The sequence below is a fragment of the Meleagris gallopavo genome, chromosome 7 (assembly GCF_000146605.3).
Source record: "Meleagris gallopavo isolate NT-WF06-2002-E0010 breed Aviagen turkey brand Nicholas breeding stock chromosome 7, Turkey_5.1, whole genome shotgun sequence".
Lineage (NCBI taxonomy): Eukaryota > Metazoa > Chordata > Aves > Galliformes > Phasianidae > Meleagris > Meleagris gallopavo.
In genome coordinates, this window is record NC_015017.2 from 32,957,819 (window position 1) to 32,976,964 (window position 19,146).

General features: G+C 37.9%; 1 long non-coding RNA gene across 3 annotated transcripts in view; it reads right to left on the reverse strand.

Annotated features, from left to right (window-relative positions):
- Positions 1-7,649: 7,649 nt before the first annotated feature.
- LOC109368648 overlaps positions 7,650-19,146 on the reverse strand; it is a 31,113-nt gene continuing 19,616 nt past the window's right edge. Inside the window, exons 4-5 of one of the 3 annotated variants that reach the window (XR_002116912.2) lie at positions 14,517-15,355; positions 7,650-13,704 (exon numbers count right to left, since the gene is read on the reverse strand). This is a non-coding gene — a long non-coding RNA (uncharacterized LOC109368648). Of the gene's footprint in view, positions 13,705-14,516; positions 15,356-19,146 lie in introns of those variants that run through there. The other 2 variants (XR_004160390.1, XR_002116909.1) reach the window with 2 other exon arrangements.

The window sequence follows — 19,146 nt, forward strand, 5'->3', positions numbered from 1 at the left end:
CTTTTACTTCAAGTACTTACAGTATTTCATCCCTGTGTAGTAGCATCTGTCTATTAATTCTCAAAATTAAAACAATAAGCACGTAACAGATACTAACATAAGGCATTAAATGAGAAAATTAACTGTCAATCTTACCTTCATCTTCTCTCATTGCAAACTGAGTGATATAAAGTGATGGTGTGGTGCACTGGATGAAGCAAGTCCTCATTGCTAGCTGAGCATCAGTGTGGTTGTGTAATTTTGGACCAACCGTTTGAACTTATTTTCTTCATTGAAACCAGCTCAATAATAAGTAACAGAACCAGAATGAAAACTGGTCTTCATTTACAGAAGTCCTTTCCTGAAAGGTTAATTCTGGAAGCATGATTCTGTTAAACCAGTTCAGCACTCTAAAGAGTGTTACACATGCAAGCAATTCTATGTATAGAGAGGCCAGAACAAATTTATGAGATTTATAAGTGAATTCCTTAAGTTTTTCCTATGTGCTTTGCACCAGAGATCTTGAAAGATCTTAAAACCTACAGATAATAAAGTGCTGTTCAAACTCAATCTAATTAAGCTAAGACCTTCTTTCTACCTTTTTATTCATTTTAATGTAGCTAGTTAGTGAGCAAAAGACATGATTTATACAAAGGCTGCAGTTTGCCTTTACATATTCATAGATTATCTGCTGAACACTGAGCCTTGCACACAGCAACAAAGGAGGTCCAGTTTTTCCCTCCTGCCTGTATGCTTGCTCCAGCTGATTGCTGGCTGGACTGGTGATGGGAGAGTCATTCCCTTTTTAGGATCATTAAGGTTGGAGAAGACCTCTAAGATCATCTAGTTCAACCACCAGCCCATCATCAGGCTATCAACAGGGCTGGAGCTGCCCAGCAATCTCAACAACTTTTGCAGCAGAAGTCATCAGTAACTTTTAACCATGGCTGATGTGATCCCTGGGTGACAACCTTGCTTCAAGCAGATAGGAATAGATGTCCTTGAGACATCCCTTCAAACAGCATTTCTAAGCTTCAACTCCTGCCTGACCAGTAGTGCAAAATTAGCTTAAACATAACGACAAGAGCCAGGCTTTATGTGGCTCATTAACTTATATAAGAGATTAGCTTGGGAACACCTGGAGATCCTCAGGTGTTCACATTGATTTGCATTCACCTGTGAATTTTTCTGAGTACACCACTCTGGATCTCAGCCTTACTCCTAACTCCTCTCTAACAGTCTGTGATCCATATTATGAAACTAATGTAAATGAGAGATGATGAAAAGTATTTATAAAATGAATTGTAGATATTGTGAAATGTCTTTTTAAACTAAGATGATGGTTGACTTTTAACAAACTTCTTGGTCTGTTAACTGTCCCTGAGCTGCTGTTGATTCTCTTGCAGCTTGATAACAGTTTTGTTCTTTTCAGTAAAACTCCTTCAGCTGCCACATACACAGCAATAGAATATTAGTTCTGAAATCTACCTTTAGCAGATCAATGTTATTTGATTTAAAGTCTATACGTAGCTACTGAGAAACATATGTTAAAAAGACTAAAAATAAAAATAAAGTACAGAATATAAATGTGAAAGAATGACCGGCAATAACTGAAATAGTGTATGAAGTTTTCATAATGTAACATGTATGTGTTTGATACAAAAAAAATTACAAAACATAACTTCAATAATACTATTGTTCTGGGAAATCATTGCCTTTATGTTCTACCGCAGTCTAAAAAGAAGATGAATACCCTTTTACTGGATGGCATTTCAGGAGGAGCCCCTAAACTTCATACTTCAGAAGTAACCAAGATTAAAGTAGACTTATGCACACAGAAGTGTAAGCACGTGTATGAGTTTACATGTTCATTTTCATGCAGTTTCACTGTAGCTTCTCCTTATGTCTATAGAGAGAAGTATTCGTGTCTTATTCACAAGATCATGACTCCACTGTTGAATCAACCAGCAAAGCTACCTTCCGACAAGGAGATGATGAAATATGTTTTGCGTCTAGCTGGTCTCTAGATCAACTTTGAGCTGGAACTCACACAACAAAAATGTTTAATAATCTTATGCTTTAAAAATATTTACTAAAAAAAAAGTGCTCACACTGTGTTATTCATTACTCTCCAACTTGGATTAGCAGCGGCAGCATGCTGGAATTCAGAGATGACCAAGGGAATCATGACCAAGTAATATCCCAAGCTAAAGTAAATTTATTGGCAGGTGATATCTGTCCTGGGTGTATTACTAGATCTGACTCAGCCCTGCAGTACCCTACCCTGGTTGTGGGCTGTCTGCCATTCAACATTCTACACAACATTTTCTGTATGACAGAAACAAAAAACAAACATCATTCATTGCACAGCCTCTACTGGAACACAATTGGTGGCTCATAAAAACTTGCAGCCTTGTATGAGGAAGGAATGGGAGCTAGCACTTGGAGTCAGCAGTGTTGGAAACTGATTATGTTTCAGACCTCCTCCACAGCTGGAATTTCTGCTTCATCTGGTGGTGCCAAATCAGTTTTGAGCAAGCTGTAGTTCAAGCCCCCAAAAGAGCCACACAGGCAAATTCTTCTAGAGACTTTGGGCTTGAATTACCCTGACCAACATAAGTAAGTGTTTCAAACTCTGATAGTGCACATGGTATAGGCTGGCAATAAGGAATCTCCTGACAAGAGATCAGTTACATATCTTCAGAATCAACAAATATAGTACAGTTAACTTTTTCCTGGGTAAACAACCAATACATTGAACTTCCTTATTTAAAAGTTACCCTTTAGGGTAAATCTAATATTACCATCAATAAATCAAATAAAATAATAAAGAAAAACCTATGGCAGATAGGTAAAATTTAACAGGAAAAGTTCAAGAAGAGATTTGCTCTGTAGTTTGATTACAGTATGAGAGAATGAGTAACATTCATTGTGCTTGTATAATCAATGAATATACAGATGTTATAATTATGAAATATATAAGAGAGTTTGGCTAAGCAGGTTATTACACCAAAAAGAGAATAAATAAGAGTGCTTACCCTTATCCTGGGGTCACTGTAAAACTCCAAAGGAGGGATCTCCAGAAAGAGATCCTTCCCCACTGGTAGTCAGCTCTTAAATGGGATCTAGGAGAGGTACAGCCAGGCTTCACCCCTTCCAGCAGCACAGGTGAATTGCCTTATTGCCTTCACCTGTGTTCCCAGGGCTGACTCATTGCTCACCTCAGGTGGTCAATCAGAGGTTCAGGCTGTGATTCAGCAGTTCCCATACAGTGCTCCCTTTTCGATTAGCACAAGATTGTCTGCCCATTGTTTCCTTTATGTCCTGACTACTTTAGACTACAGTGTTCCTGACTGTGATACTTCTGAGATAATTTAGCAACAAAATAGGTCCTATTGACAAAATATTACTCTTTATTGGTGTTTGTCAAAAATTCCACTCTTTTCTCTTTAATAAGTGGAAAAAATGTAAAGCTTAAGCTCTTCTTTACAGAGCTTTTTGTTAAATACTATAGAAATGGAGTTTTAGAGAGTCATACTGAAATTAAGATTTATTATGGACGTATTTGTTAAAATTTAGCTAGTTTCATTTGCAAATTTGGTCCTTTGTACCTTCTAATAAGTCATAGTAATTTGATGTCCTTTATCTCAAATTTCTATTGTTCATTAGAAGTGGTTACTCTATAATGCTAGCAATTCAGTCTGCTATTCAAAAAAATTTTTTTTCAAATGAAGGTCTAATAAACATGTTATTTTCAACAGAGCTTTCCTTATTAAATATTTTTGCAGATTAAATCAAGGATGAAGAAAATTGTGATGTGGACAAATATGTAAAAGTTACAGGCTAATCAGGCCTGTCCTTGACTTACTGAGAAAACTGTTCTCCTTTGGTAAATATTAAGGATTGAATTTGAAAAACACTAATTAATGTGCATATCTCATATTGATGCTCAGAAGGACATGGCTTTCAAGGTCAATAAGCCATTTTTAATTATTTCATCCTCAGTCTTTAACTGGAGACTCACATTATCACAGTATTCAAGAACAAGTGATGTTCCATATATAAGAAATTACACTAGTGACTGAAAATAAAATGAAAAAAAAAATCAAATTGTGTTTAACTATTTGACACCTCTTATCAGAACTGTCTTTGGCAGAGACCTGCCTGGCATTGGGACAGAGGATCCAAACATTGCTTGGATGCTATTCCTTGTATGGTTGTGGAGGAAGAAGCATATAACGAATGCAAAACAACTGAATTCTTAATGTTTTGGACACAAAGTGCATTATCACTATGGAGAATATCACAAATAAAATTTGATTTAACTATACATAACAAATGACATATATAATGTGTTAGTAGCAACAGCAGACTGAATGAGTGCTCGTAGAAGAGAAGTACTGATGTTATGATCAATAACAGAGCGAAAATGAGTGTTCCAGAGTAGATTTCTTTTTCGCTCATTATTAGATGTAAAAAGCACTACCTGTCCTTCTCCAGGGAACAGTATACTGTTTGTTTGTTTTTAAGGGAAAAAGCCGAAAGGCAATAAAGTGGGATCACACAATCTGCCAGCAGTGCAAACAATGAAAGCTGGACACGTTCATCCCATAATGCTTTGTAAGGTGACAACTGATACTGATAAATGCCATCAGACCACACCTCTGCCCTCGCACTGCTCGTCTCAATCTTGCCAAAAAAAAAGTAACGTAAGAATTTAAAATGAGTTCTGTGAGTAGCAGGAGGCTTTTGAGACGTCAAATTATTAATTCATCCATATGATGTAAGCTTGTGAAATCCCAATGTGGAAACAACTCTGGTTGAAATGAACTGCCCCGTGTCTTGTCTTATAAGCGAGATTCAAGGCCTATTTCCAGCTTTCTCAATAGCAGCACGGTGACCCAGAGGGAGTCACCCATCTCCCCTGTGTCTCAGCTCTCAGCTATGAAAAATGGGTTAATAACATCCATCTCATGGGGAAGTTGTGGGCTTGTATTTTTCAGTGAGATTGGGGATGGCAAAGAAGAGCAGTGAAGTAATTGACCGATACTGGCCAAGTGCTTGGAATGCTAATATCGAGTAGTCTTATTTTATTCAGACTTTCTTATCTTTAATTTCCCATTTATAAGCCAGTGAGCATATGGCAATTTTCTTAGTTTCGAAAGATATTTTTAAAGGAAGTTTGCAAGCAATAGCATATCAAATGGTCTGAACAGAGTGGCTGCATTTTGCTTCCTATAGATTAACTTTCACAGTTGAAGCTTCAAAGGCAGAAGAAAAGATATATGGATACCTTTCTGTCTTTAAAAGCATTTGGAGGACTATAGTATGATCATTTTCTCCTCACATTAAACAGCCTGGTCATTTTTTGGTGACTTTCATTCGTTTCTTAATCTTGTGCTTTTATCGGTTTTAGTTTTCACCTTCTCTTCAAAACACACGTCTCACACCTCCTGCTCCTCTCGAGGCACTGAATGCATTGCTTCAAGCCTATGCGTGGCTCAAGGTCAAAGTGTTTCAATTCCTGTCACCTGTCATATGTTTGGCAGTCCCTCTCGTGACCTGGCTGCTAACGCTCCTGCTCTGGTGGGAGGCTAAAAGCTGCAGACATCAAAGATTTTGATGGTGGCAGAAATGGCCCACACCCTCCTGGGTGCCCCCACATGTGGGTCAGTGCAGAGAGAAGGTGAAGGATGGGATCTGACACCCCTACATGGAGATGATCCCAGAGTGGCTCTGATATTCCTTGGGACTTTGCAAGGGTAGGAACTTTCTTTCTCCACTCCCATTTTCACTTTGATTTGGTTTCTAATCTGCTGAGCAGTTTTTCCTTCAGCCTGGTTGATCCTTTAGGACACTCTCAGCCATGGTTGTTATTAAAACAACTGCAGGAATTATTGTTTCCATTAGTCAAATACTGATTCACGCATTGCTTCTCCTGGATAGACATCATGCTTTCAGGATTGTATTCATACAATGGGATTAAGTTGTGGATCAGATTCATTTTCCTTCAACAGTTGCATTTTCTGAAGTATGCAGCATTTACTTTGCGTGATGTAAAACAAACTTTTAGCACTAGTAGCATAAAAGATTTTCTCAATGCCACACTTTCTTATGACCTTGATTTTCAAAAACTGTTAGCTATAGTAATATGTATCATCACACTGACGTGCACTGAATCTTCATTAACATTTGTGATTTCCATTGTATTTTCACACTCTAGAAATCCAAAATTCTAGCAATAGGCACACAAGTATTTTGCTTTTGGTTTCAAATTGTGATATAGCTTTTGTTAAATGGAAGCCTTATGGGGACAATGGTGTTATTGCTCTAATAGTCTCTGCAGTTGTTTGTTTCCATCAAACAGCTTTCTCTGTGCTGGAGTGACTGAAGTTTCTTCCAGTTCAGCAGCACTGCCACAGACAGAAAGTGCTTAAGAGTTTTTCTGACATGCATGAAATTCTTAGCCTTTTTTCTACATGTCACTAATCATCTTATTTGGTCTTTAAGACGAAGGGTCATTGTGCAGTGTTGTTTCAGAAGGCTTCAAAGCCATTGATCAAGAAATATGAATCCATCATGGTGTGTAATTGGGTGTGAACTGCCATCCTCCCACAGCATACTCTTTGGCAATATCAGAAAGGATGCACTTTTACTTAAATAGTCATCATAGCAGGATCTTGTCTCTTTGGTAACACAGCTTTTACGAACCGAGAATGCGGAAGGTAATTGACACAGCTGTTCAAAGAGATTAGGATCAATATTTGTGTGTACTGCACAGCCTCTCACGGTACTGCAAGCCTTCTTCATTGTTAAAATGGAATGCATTTATGTTTTTAATGTGGGGTAGCCAAGTACTCAACAAATCAAAGTTGCTACATAGAGGTCAGTACATGGCTGTCACTGCAAGTTGCCAGCCTGTCTGTTTTCTGAAGCGTCTTAGTGAAGGTCCAGTGTTCATTCCATTATGGTGGGCAAAGGAATATTTGAAGCGTTTGGTTGTCAGAGGGAGAGGGTTTTTACAACAGGGATGCAAAGCCTGGTTCAGTCAGAGGGGAATGTTTCTTGGGAGGGGAGTCCTCCTGGTTTTCTGAGAAGCCGTGAAACACTGTTGTTTCTCCTTTAAATCATGTTTTGACTTTTTAGGTATAAGCTGAAATTTCAAATGCTTGCTTCATACTTACTGCATTGTCAGCTGTTGTGCTGTGATTCCACAGTCAATGAAGACAACTCTCACAATTTTTCCTCTCTTTATCTTCTTTCTTTGTTCTCTGCTTGTGGGACTTTTGGAGGACAGAGTCTATTTCTGAAGTGCTCAGAAAGAATCACTTGGATGCAGTGGCACCACAAATAAAATAAACTAAGAACAGAACAGAGACTATTCCCAAAGCAGCCTGATGTACTTTATTGACTCCCATTAGTCAACAGAATGTGTATGAGGAAATCATACACAGAGATGACTTCAGAAACTGGGGCATATATTTACCTTCTAAATCAAGAGTGCTTATAAATATCTGAAGTTGCGTTCAGCTGGCTTGCATCATTTTTAATATATCTTCAACTCTTTTATATAACAAACCAGGGTGAATAAGGTTAGAGATCGCTCCTTCCTCTCTTTTTCTTACATATATATATTTTTTTTTTTGGACAAAATATTATCACACAAGCAATGAAAATGTAAGACAAGCTTTATTTAATAGAATTTTACAATTGATTTGCTGACAGGCTCTTAGTTTGTGCATCACTAGCCAACAGAGCTGCAATAAAGAGCTTTATCTGGGATTAAAGCTTCTGGAATTACTCATTAATTGGATTAATGAACTGTAATTCATCATGCATGTCAATCCTGTTTTAGTCTAAGTCTTTCTTCCACTCTCCTTGTAACATTCATCCAAGTAAGACCTATGTTCTGGGAAAGTTCAAGAACAATGTTAAGACTTTCATGATTTCATATTCATTTAAATCCCTGATGTGAACAAAATTGCCATTATTCTTTCCCTGAACACCTCTCTAACTTTTCTTTATCTAATATTTAGAGTATTTCAGGTATTTTTTAAAACCCCTCATTTCAGATCTTGGATCTAGTGCTGATCTCAATGGGTTCTGTTAGATTTTAAGGTTGTAGAAGCAACTTCAGTAGGTTTTTGTATTTAAGAAATTAAAATATTGAAAGCATTTGGCAGGTTTTATTCTATTGTTTATCTATTCATTTTTAATTTATGTTTCTGAAATGCATTGCTATCCATTGAAATGTTTAATTTACTGAACAGGAAATACAACCTAAAAGTACTGGTAGTTTGTGGTTTAAAACCTTCTTTGTAAAGCCTGGTCAATCTTGTATTTTTTTCTTACATGCTGATAAACAATCTAAAATGTTTTAAATTGATTTTTTATCTCTTTACTTCAGATAAGCGATTTCATTTACACCTTCAAAGGACACTTCTTCATTGAATATATAGAATATGCACTGCTTCCACGACAGCACTCTGGAACAGGAACATTAGCCCTGCTCAGCTGTCAAAAGCTGAAAAACAGATTCTGCAGATATCACTCCACTGGAGTTGTTAATAAATTGCCTCAGAGCCTGGCTACAGAAGAGTATGTGCATGGCAGGAAGTCAGAATTTAAAATGGAAATGTTTCTGAAGTTTGGAAGTTACCTAATCACACATCTTCCCATTTGCTCAGTGTGTGTCGGAGCCCCTTGGCCTGAAGCTCAGAAGGGGAAGGAGCTCTTTGCTTTCATATCTTGGTGGAGAGAAAGAGATGTTTCATCTGCATATCCCAGCAATCCACAGTTTTCTGCAGACAGAAGTTCCTGAGGGAAGGGAGCTATCTACTCCCATTTATTTGTAGAGTAGGAGTCAAACATGGTCACAGAGGCAATTTAATGTACATATACTTTCTATACAGAGCATCTGCAGCAAAACGGCAGGACTTGCCCTGCCTGAAAGAAGTGCAGAACAGACTGAGGAGTGGAGCAAAAAGAGCTTCTGCTATTTTATATCAAGGAGCTTTTCCTCTGCTCCTGGCTCCTCTGTTGATGGGAGGATGCTTTGATGAGAAGTGGTGGGAACTGCTGCTGGCTGAGATACGTTGTGCAACATTTCTGCAGGCAGAGCTGGACCAGGCTGGTGAGATGCTCAATCTCAGGTGGTGATCACACCTTCATGGATGGATCAAGGCTTATCCAGAGAGGTCTGGGCTCGGAGAACAGACGGGAGGGCAGCCTGGGCTGGTTGCATCTCAATGCTGGTATTACAGTATGCCCTGGCACCAAGGCAGGGAAGCAGTTAGCAGGGGAAGTGATATCCAAAGTGATGTTTTTCTATGTGCTGCTCAGTTGGGCTGGTTGTCACTGAATTTTAAAAAAATACTGCTTCTGTGAATAAATGCATTGCTTAATTTTTATAAGGAAAGGTAGTACCTCTTATTAAACCAACTAATATAATTAGAAAACAGATAGGCTTTCAGACAGAGTCCTTTTGTCAGGCTGTCATGAAGAACCCAAATTCAACATAATGAAGATCAGAGCCAACAGCTCATAAACCAGTTTTATTGTGTTAATCACTTTGTGGTGGTGAAGGGAGCTGGCACCTCAGAGCAGCAGGGGCCAGAGTCCAACATCATAGTTTGGGTGGAACAGAAAGGTGTTTGGTACAGCAGGAAGGATGAGAAGAAGATTGGAACACACTTGTCACTTACTACTGAGTGGTCTGATTTTGGAATAAATTAATTGCATTTGTGATTCAATAGTTGTCAAGTCATCTACGGCACCCTACAAAGGACAGAAGATAAAGGTGGGGACAGAAACCACAGAAATTATCCAGCCTAAGCTATTTCTGGTGCTTCAGATAGTTTTTAAGGTAAACCAAATCAGCACATACAGCTGGTGAAACAGAGGGCACCAGGCTTTAACCAGCTATCTTATCTTTGTAGCCAACTTTAGTGCAATTATTTCTCTGCTTGTAAGTAGAGCTTAACAAAATGCTATTAATCCCATCAATTCACAGAGGCTACTCAAGCCAGAAATGGTTTCTTTTTAAAGAGGTCAAATTGCTGTTTGAATCTGGCCCTTGCTGCTTACAGTATATAGCGAAAGGATTTAGAAAGATTAAAACTAAAGGCAAAAAGACATGGAAATTGTTTGAAATCTTTTGCAGTAGGATCAAAACAATTTGGACTGTGTTTGAGGAGCGTGCTGATCCTTCTGCTTTTGGAAAACACAGTGGAAAGGTACCACTTCCCAAAGAATTCTTAAAAGGGTAGAAGGCAGAAATGAGCACAGGGAACCAATGCGATCTCTTAAATATGACACTATTTTTTTGATATAAACCAGAGATATTTTGTCTTGTTTTCTTCCTTTTCGGAGAAAATCCTGAGATGGTGACCCACAGATGTTGCCATCTTGTGGACAGTGAAGCAGAGGAAAATGTCAGTGGCTGCTAGAAAAACCAGCCTCTTCCAGTGCAGGTTACAAAGCTTCCAAGAATCACTGCAAAGTCGAGCCAAATTCTGAGATTGAGCTGCAAACGAACTCAAACACATGGCTGGCATGTTCAGTTTAGGTTACACAGGTTGCCTAAACATGCAATTTGCAACAGGCATGCTTTTATAGCTGTAACTACAATCTTGATTACTCTGTTTGTGAAGCTCTGTTTAAACAGATATGTGGTTTGCTCTAATTTATCCAGTACGTGGGGTATTGGACACAGATTTATGACATCAGTTATGCCAGCCTCTTCATGACAAGAGCCAACATTGATTTCACGCTAAGGTGAAGCATTGTGTGGGCTGCAGTCAGGATGTGTACATCTGAGTTACTGAAGGCCCACAGAGATTAAAAGCTGTCTACAGCTACTGATAACAATATCAGACAGTTTCATTTACGAGCTGCCTTTTGGAGTCCTCATCTTCCAGGGTCTGTCCTTGATACCATTGATGCCAGCAGCAGCCTGTGGGTGTCCACGAAGCAACTGATGCAAAACTTCAGCCACCCAAGGCAAAACTGCCAACCCTGACCTCAAAATCTGATCAAGTTTAACAAGCAGAATTCAGGCTGTGGGATACGATAATGTGAAAACATTGTGCAGAATCATCTCTTCATACATTAATGCACGGGGAGGGGTTATATTAAATTAAAAATGTATTTCTGGCCATAATCTCTTTAGAAAAATAACATGGTGGCACATCCTAAGGCTTGATCCCCAGTGCTGTCACATTTCCATTCTGTGTGTAAGTGTTCTCTCTTCTGCAACAATCATACAGCCTAAGCATAGCTCTTTTTACATCAAAATAAATCTTATTCTCAGCAGCTTGTCTTTTTCTTTATTCAAAGCAAACTTTTTGGAGCTTTTGTATACTGCGATATATAACTAAGACATTCTGCATCTGTTGCAATCTATCTGAGTGTTGTTGCTCTCCAAAGGAAGTATGCAGCAATGTCATTCTTCTCCTGAATTACCTATATTCTGAGTTTTGTTCTGTGTTTCACAGAACCCTGTCTCTCCAGTTTAAGTGCTACTCCAAGCAAATGATAGCACTTCACTTGTATTTTAGGATGTAGATTGAAGGCTAAAATTGCTTTTCTGAAAAATCCCACATCTTCCACAGCTGTGGAGATTTTCTGCAATGCAGCTCACACTGATTCATATCAAGCATTTTTAGATGGCTGCCCCCATCAAACTCTTCAGTTGGGTGTAGAAATCAATGCCTGAACTCCAGAAAACACTGCTCAAATTATCATTTAAAATGTCAACACTGGCCATTATGAAAACTGAATTTCCAACTACTTCAAGTAGCAGCTTACAAAGGGAATTTTCTAGATTTCTGAGATTATTGTGATGTATGGGGGACAAAATACAACTGTATTTATAGTCATATAAATATATAAATAATTGTGCATAGATGATATTGCATTACCATTGTATTAATGCTGAATGAGTTGATTACCATAACAGAAAGATGACGGTTTCTACACAATTGCAAAAAATAGATGAACTTAGCAAATAAAACCTGATTTTCTAATACTGCACATGATAAATTATTTCATGTAGTTTTACAAAGAGGTGAGTGTCAAAATATTAAAGAAAAAGTTTATTACAGATAATTGCTTGCTTTGTTTATGCTGTTTCTGTAGAGCTTGGGTAAGCAATTTAAGTTATAGAGATTTATAACTGTTTCCATGAAGATGTATGGAACTAAAAAATTGCAAGCCTATTAAATCCACCTATAAATCATTGTATACATTTAATTTCTTCTGTATCAGTTTTATGAGTTCATATATAAAATACATCCTAAAATTGCTACATGCTTTCAGATGAACCAGCTATCACATTTCTTCTCACCTTTTTGTTATTACCTTCAGTCTTCAAATAGAATACATAAAAGTTCCCACAGGTTACTTAATATTAAATATTTAATGGCTGTTACAATTCTACATTAAAAATATTTGCGTAGGAATGTCGAGGGTAAGTGCTGGAAATGTTGAGAGTAATGAGGCCCTGCACTGCTGCCCAGAGGTGCTGTGTGTGCCCCTCCCTGGAGGTGTGCAAAGCCATGGATGGGCATTAGACAGCATGAGCTGGTGGGGGGCACCAAGCCCATGGCAGGGTCTTGGGTGATCTTTAAGGTCCCTTCTAACCCACACAATTCTATGATTCTATGTTTATTTTTGAGAGGACCAATTATGTGTTCATTGATGTGGAAGCCAGAGCAGCACTCAGCAAACAGAGGAGAAAAACTGTCCAAGGATGGCCAGGCGCAGTTGGCAAGGTCAGGTAAAACCAGCTCTGATGCAGACAAGCCCCAGTGCTCTGGGCAAGAAATAGCAAAATCCACGTTTTGCTTGCAAGACTCTCTGGATGTAGTTGAAAGCAAGAGGAGCACCGAAGCTCTTTCTCCTCCCTGTCCTTGGTAGCTCATGCTGTCCTGTTTTCCTCCCTCTTTTTGTCATTCCTAGCTGCTGCCAGCACACAGCCAGACAGGCTTCTGTGAATCTCATGGAGGTTTTGCTATAATTTTCAGAGGAAGCAGTACCTTGAATTGTGAAATCCCCTATAGACTTTTCAGAAACCTGTCAGGCTGCAGCATGACTGTGCCACTTCTATGGCAACGTTGTGACATTGTTTACTTCTAATTGTTTTGACTGCTTATTCATTCAAGTGGATTATTATGCACATTTGTGCCCTGTGAGTGCTGATTCCTGAAAAAAATATTGGTGAGAAGACAAACTTAAAATGTCCTTTTAGCTTTACTTTTTCCATATAGGTCAAATCTATATGGAAAAAAGCTAAATGATGTTTGTGTTTGCATTTTGTCTAACAAAAGCAGAATTCTGACGGCAGTAATGAGGAGGTATGATTATCGAGGTTCCTTTTACAGCATATGTAGATGAGTTAAATATAATGTGGAGCTAAGGTGTCCATTTTACCCAAATGATCCATGGAAAATACCCAAGATGAAGGTTTGGTTAAGGTAAATTTAGCAAAACTTCCTAATATAATCCAACCTGATAATGCAAGATATGCGTTCTTTCTGTGAAGGAGCTCTCTGGTTCCTCCTACTTGCTTCAGACTGATCCACAAGGATTTCCATTTTCTTCCATCCTGCTACGTGCATTTCAAATACAGCCAGGCTTCATTTATAAATTTCTTACTTGTTTCTGCATCATTTTAAATGGTGGTTAAGAAGTTCAAAGCCATTTCGTTACTACTGCAGAATTTATCTATTGGGACATTAGAATAAAAAGTACTTATTTGCTTGGTGATTTAAATTGCACCATTGTGAGGTATCAGCTTGCATTTTAAAACAGTAAATTCACAAAATTACATTATGTTTATAGTTGTCATCAAAATATAAAAAGGAACATTAATCTTCTCAAATTTAATTTTGCTTGGGTTTTAATTCCATTGCTTATTGCCAGAGGGATTGACAGAATTTTTCTTAATATCTCTGACTTCACAAAGTTTATGTTCGAAAAAATGATATGCTATATTGCTGAAGTCATTTTCTAGCTGATAGTTTTAGTATTGCCCTCTTATTCTCTAATTATTTGCATACAAGTATTATGATACTCCATTTTTGTCCCAGTTCAATAGAAATTTTATATCTGCAATATTTCAGTCCTCAGCTGAAGCACAGTGCTGGGACTGTCACTGTGTGGGAAGAGGTTGAAGTTTCCAGACTTCTCACAGTTCTGCTCAGATTAGATGTGGAACCGGACACCCTACTGAGAAATGATGCTCTGATACTTCCTTTTTGCTGAGAAGAGCTTTTTATTATTCCTTTCAGGTTCCTTTTCCAGCAAACTTTACCTCTCTTTACCTCTCCATCTCTTTCTACTGTTAGATCTCCCAGCACATGGGCTGGGGCTTGATGTAGTTATACATGTCCACACCTGCCTCTCTCACATGAACTGAGAGAAGGAAGAGGAGAACAACCCAGTAGACATATTCCTCTGGGCCAACATCACCATTCTGTACAAGTTTATCTCAGAATAAATATTAATAAATATTAATAAATATTTATAAATATTACCATGTAAGTACCAACTTGTCCTCCATAAATAAAAATGTGAAGATTTATTTTCCTTTTCATAGGGAAGCATATAATATGTCTGGACATAGCTGCTTTGTTCAGTTTGATATGAGAGAAGGCAATTTTGTTCCGAAATTTCAGTCTTCCATGAGATGCAAAGAGAGAAAGGTGGCTTTTGTCTGAGATGACACATACTTTTATATTTGTTTCTTGTCTGGCTGTGGGAAGAAGAGATAAAGTAAGAAGAGATGCTACAAGAAAACGATACTCTTGCCTGTAGCACAAAACGCTTCTGTAGAACAGTTTGTACTTGTTTGCTTTGCTTTTTGGTTTCTTAATAAAATAGAAAGAATACCGAGAAATTGTGAGAAATGAATTACAGCTGGGCCTGCTCTTTTTCCTGTGCTATGAGGTGTCCAGGGTAACCTCGATGAACCCCATTCCTTCGTGGGGACCACCCCAAATTTCGATGACTTTTGGGGTTGATTGTATTTGCTAGTAGCCATTAGGGTGAAGAAATCAATCACTGACAAAGTGACCACTTGGGGAAAATTTCTGACACTGGAGATTACAACAAATGTCCAAGATCACAGAGAAGTCCATCTTTTATCTCTAATTTTTTTTCCTCATTGCCTTAATCCAGTCTTCCCTTGCCTGAATTATTAGGGGCTGTTTTCAGCTGTATCGATAGAACAGCAGCTCGTACATTATGAAATGAATATTTTCACACAGGGCAGGTTAGATCTTCATGTATTTCCTCTTGGATGTTGCTTTTCCAATTTCTTCTACAAAAGCATGTAGGGATCAAAAGAGATGATGCACAGTGCTTGCCAACCTGACTGGAGAGAGGAAAATGGTTAATATGGATACATTCATTTAAATGATCCTTTTACTAGTCCTTGTGGGAAGACAATGAATTACTTGCAGAGATTAAAATCTCAAAAAATGCAACTGAGACAATACTTAGATAGTCATCAGACCTTATAAGTATTCCATGTGCCTGGGATTTTATATTGCATTTCTGTAATTTTCAGATTGCCGTTATCTACATTTATTTTCAGAAGCTCTGATAACTTTAGTAAAAAGTTTCTTTAATGAAACCAATTAAAAAATGTTAGACCAAGTTAGTGTGTTTTTGGACTGTCAGTCATTCTTATTTCTGGTTGGGATTTATTGCCTCTTTGTCACCTGTAGTCTACAGATTATACTTATCAGTTAACAAAGACCTGCCTGTGGTTACAGCTTAAGTATGTCAAGGTTGATTTTTTTACTTTCCATTGACATCATACAAGCCAATTTCTGAATATCCTAAATTTCCAGATTGTCAATACATGGGATGCTTTGTGACACCCTTGCTGACATTGTTGAGGGTATAGCTATGTTATGCATTATGTTAGTGTCTAATTCATGGGTCTCTGACCGAATATACAAGTATGAACAAGCTGTTATGAATGGGAAAGTTCTCACAAGATCATTGGAATTGAGATGGTTTGTGTTCAAGTTTAAACTCAAAATTGAGAAAAATGTGCTTAATTTCAGACTTTTAAGAGTTCTTTTTCTATTATCAGTCTGCTAAAGTCTGTGTCAAGGAGGGAAACTAAACAGAAAACTTAGAAAAAAATAATCCATGATCTTCCTACTTACTTACCTATATTGATCAGATTACTGACACAGGGACACAGAGGAGGCATTTGGATAGGGCTACATTCTTCATACGCATTTCAGACATACTAAATAAATAATAAATCCATTACCAGCAACTCAGCAGGATGATCTTTCACCCTTTTGCTCTATTCTCCAGGAAGCTATTGTAGTTCCAGTTACAGTCATGCTTTTCTAATTTTTGAAAAGGTTAACACAGTTTTATCTTTAATAGCTGCTTGATCATTGCAGAAGCTAACAAGTCATGTTGGAAACATTAGTCAGGGAGACAGGGGAATATATCTGGATGTCTTGCACAATTATAAAGAGAATTATTCTCCTGCTGTTATCACTGCATTAACATGGCTGGTATAGAAATGATATATTTATTAAGGAAGAGTACAAGAGGTTCAAGAAGCTTTGGGTGCCTGCCAGCTGCAAAGTTTTTGCCTCTCTCTGTTCTGTCTCATCATCTGCCTCAGTCATCTTGTAAAACTATTGGACTGTTGTTGATTCTTTTGTGTTCAAAGATCCTAGGTTGGCACTTTCATTAAAGAGTGTCACCAACTTCACTGATACAGTGATTTGATTTACTGGCATAGTGCTGTCAAACAGATAAACAAACAAAAGTTTTGAGTTTTGTTGTTGTTTTTAAAATAACCATATACTTTTATGTGGAAATTCTCTTTGAGAAATGAAATATAGTTCAGTGCTTTTTTTCATTTTAAAAACTCAGCTGGGTGTTTTTACCATGTCTTCTCTCTGACCATAGCCAGCAGAACACTGTATTCAGCAAGAAAAAGTAAAACCTCTCCGACCCTTCTGGTTTGGGTTTCATCTTCTCTTGATATCCAAGCCAATCATTTCAGATACAATGGCTTGGAAAATCAGAACCTGTCACTTTTTCCTTGCTTCTCCAGCTCAGCACTCAATTGCTCCAGCATTACTCAGCAGCTGTGCAAGCCCAGATTTGCTCTGTTCTCACCTCCTTCCTAGTGTAGAGAAGAACAGATACTGAGGTGGAGGCAACACTTGTGTTCATCTGTGTGTGCTGCCTCCCAAGAGTGGCTGATTGCTGCCACGTACAGAGACATCGCTCATGCATTACAGCTGGGAAACCTCACTAAAATATAACCCACCAGGAAACGTCAGTGAAGTCATCGTGGCTTATGTGTTGCGTATTTTAATGGTCATGTTCATCTAGGAGAAGCCTTTTCCTGCTTTGTATAACAGTTAGGAAACCAATGAAATAAAACTGTGAAAGCAGATTGCATTTCTAATGTATTTGTATGTCAAACTCCTTGAGAGAGCAGAGAGGCTTGAAATGGTCGGAGCAGGAATCAAAATAAACATGAGAGGGAGAAAAACCTGGGGGAGCTGGAGAAGCTTTGAGAATCACTGCTGCCAGTGCTCTTTCTGCTGCCCTCAGCCCGATTAGAAATGATGCATTTTGCTCTTCATGGTTTCCATGTCATACTCAGTATTTCTTCACACCTAAGAATATTTTAGCTTTTCACTAAAACTGGTGTTTTAGTAGCAGTATTTGTAACTTGTTTCATGTGAAATTGCTATCAGATTGCATTTAAGGCATTTTAGCATTACTTAGTGTTACCACTGAATAATGTTAGTCACTGTAATTGCCTAAAGATTCTATATTAATTTTAAATGGGGAAAAGAAAGACTAATTAAGTTATATGATTAGAGTAATCACATCTAATTGTTAAAAAAGCTTGTGAATTGCTTCTGTGCAGCCATTGTGTTCTTTGGTATCTTGCATTTAACAACAATGACCCAAATATCAAAAGCGGAAGCTTAAGAGAAGTTAAATGTTCCCCATCAAGAACTGATGACCTGAGATTGTCCAAAAGCTTAAAAAGATTAAAATTCTATCTGAAAGCCCAGACTAAGTGTATTATAATGCAGATACTGCAATCACATTTTGATCTTAACTATGATATCAAGGAAAAAAAAAAAAAAAAGGAATTAGAAAAATCTATAGAAGAGGTAGGAGAGTAATTCTTTCATTTAGACAACTGCAGGAGAGGTTTCCAAGCTGAGCTCAGGTAATGCACTGTGTCTGATGCCTGAGGCCCTTTTTTGTGGCCACCTCCCAGTATCCAGAGGGAGATCCTGAAAACCTACAGCAGAGAGGAGTGCTGAGACATTGGAAGCATCTCTAAGATGGTACAAAAAGTGTCTTTCTCTATACCTGTCATATCAATGCCACTAGCTGGGAAGGAAATGCCTTTGACTGAGACATTTATAAAGAAATCTGTAATGATTCTGGGCTGTATTTGCAGCAAATCTAGTGGCAGCACTGCAGTCAGATGACAGAAGATTTAGTTATTTTTTATGCTGTAAGGGAGCTCAATAAATTAATTTTTGAGCTCCAAATGAATTTTATGGGAGATAAAAATATTTCTAGCTAAAGTACACTCTTCATTCTGTTTATTTAGACTGTTGTCACTCACGTACTATGGAACACTGAATTACACTGCAGCTTAATGTAAATACTGATCTGATGTCTCATTTTATTCAAGAGTATCATATTGAAAATGATTATATCAACATGAAGAGACCTAGAAAAAACTCAAAATAATTGTAAAAGTATCTTCCATTTCAAGCTCCTGTTGAGTAAGGGTAAATGGGGATACTATGATGGAAATACTGAGACATCCTCAGTATACCTGAGACATAACAGGCAAAAAGCTAAGTGATGACTTGTTTTTAATTATGGGAACTAACAGAGTTGCAGCAAGTACTGCTTTGTATCCCATTTACCTTTGGCATAGCCTTGTCAGAATAAGCCCAGCCAGCACCCAGTGCTTTCCATCTGTTTCTGCAAGGAGAATGTGATTTCTAGCTATTCTGTTTCTACTCTCTCTGCAAAGTTTTACCCAGCACTATAATAGTTAAGGAACTTCAGATCACACAGATTTCATGTACCTCTTTTATGCTTTCTAACCTTGATAACAATGACATGTCCTTG